Below are 2211 nucleotides of genomic sequence, written 5' to 3' on the forward strand. Positions count from 1 at the left end.
CACCAAACAGTGACACGTGGATGCATTTGTTTCTCAACAATCACTCGTGGATTTTTCTGAACCCCAAATGCGACAATTTTGTCGATTAACCAAGCCAGCAAGATGAAAATGAGCCTCGTTGAAATTCAGCCACATGTATGCGAAAACGGTCATGGAAAATTTCAACAAAAGAGTGTGTATGTGCCAGCAAAGACGTGGACGCCATCTACCCGATATGCTATTCCATACATAACCCTATACTGTATACTTTATGAATCAATACAAAAATTTACAATTTTTAATTATAAACCTGTGTTTTCTATCAAAATTACTATTTGCGTGAATTTTGGGACACCCTTTACATGCAGAACACCGAGCTGGGTAGCAGCCCTTCATTTTTAAAATTCTTTCCTGGCTGTTGGCGGTGGTCAGCAAAACTGCTTGGAATGGCGCTGCACGTCTCTATTTTGTTTTGTAAATGCTACGACCTAAGGTAATAACTCAGCATTTGCTCAAAAGGACACATACCTTTTGATCGCCCCAATGTGTGGCATTTGCCTGAGAACCGTATTGCACTCTCACGCCACATATACCCCAGGTCTAGGAGGAGGAGGCCTGTGCTGACGGCTTTCCAAGGAAAGCTCCCCCCCTAACATGGTCACCCCCTTGGCAGTTCCAAGGAAGTAGTCCTGGTCCCCAGGGTGATTCAGGGTCTGAAATGGCTTTGCCTCTTGATCGCCCCAATGTGTGGCATTCGCCTGAGAACCGTATTTCACTCTCACGCCACATATACCCCAGGTCTAGGAGGAGGAGGCCTGTGCTGACGGCTTTCCAAGGAAAGCTCCCCCCCTAACATGGTCACCCCCTTGGCAGTTCCAAGGAAGTAGTCCTGGTCCCCAGGGTGATTCAGGGTCTGAAATGGCTTTGCAGACAGGCATTCCGGACCAGCGAAGTGCTGCCCCTTCTGTGAGAAGTGGGGGTGTTTTTCCTGCCTGGGTGGGACCCATTTCCTCCCGGCCCCCGGGACACTTCACCTCCCTGCACACGCCCTGCCCACAGGAAGGCAAAATAACTACCCAGCCTGTGTGCTGCTGCAGAGCTGCAGTCCAGCAAGCCAAGATGAACCCGCGAACTGCCACGCGTCCATAACGGAAACCATCCCCACACGCCCCCCAATATTTTGAATATAATTTTTAAAAACCTGCCGCTTGTGTCTACAGATGCTTATGGCGTACAAAGGTCCATGCATCACTCCCAAAGCCAGTCAATTTAAAGAAAATGTTCTCTTGCCCTACCCGGTTTGGCTCAGTGGATAGAGCGTCGGCCTGCGGACTGAAGGGTCCCAGGTTCGATTCCCGGCAAGGGCAGGTACCTGGGTTGGGGGCACATCCCCAGTAGGGGGGTGTGTAGGAGGCAGCTGATCTGATGTTTCTTACTCTCTGTCCCTCTCCCTTCCTCTTTGTAAAAAAATCAATAAAATGTATTTTAAAATAAAGAATATGTTCTTTTGCCCCTTTGTGGAGTTTACAATTATGTCGGGGAGGTATTTGGTTTCATTTCAGCCAGTGCCACGTTCCTGCCGGCCTTGGGAGACCCAGAGACCTCTGCCTGCCCCAGAATTTCCTGGTTAAAAATGAACTTGAACTCAAGGTCACCGGGCTCTCACTCCCTACACCTGCAGCAGTAGGAGAGCTGCAAACAGGGGCCACATGTGTACTTCCTTTAACATGTTCTGTTAGCCACATTTAAAAAAAAATAGCTAGGTACAATGAAAGTAACTCTGTATTTTATGTAATCCACTCTATCTGCAATATTAGCACTTCAGCACATAATCAGTGAAAACGTTACTCGGGGGATAGTTTACATTATTTTTTATTTTGGAACTAAGTTTTCCGAGTCTGGGCTGTGTTTTATGCTCCGCACATCTCCACCCGGATTGGCCGAGATTCAGGCCTCAAGGCCACACGCGGCTAGACAGCCCTTCATCCCACTCCAGCCCGGGATGCGGGGGGAGGAGGTCGTGGGTGGGCCCACTCATGCGTTCCGAAAAGACGCTCATGGCTCTGCAGTCACGCGCATTCTGGAACTCAGGGGGAACCGGGGGACATGAGGGTGGCTGCAGGCACTGGCTTCCCGAGCGGCGTCGGCTGCTTATTTTGGGGGAATCTCTCCCCCTCCCTCTGGATCGGGGCCGGACCCGGGATCCGGGCTGGGCTGCGAGGCCGGGGTGCC

This window comes from Myotis davidii, unplaced genomic scaffold (genome assembly GCF_000327345.1).
Source record: "Myotis davidii unplaced genomic scaffold, ASM32734v1 scaffold174, whole genome shotgun sequence".
NCBI classification, from domain to species: Eukaryota; Metazoa; Chordata; class Mammalia; order Chiroptera; family Vespertilionidae; genus Myotis; species Myotis davidii.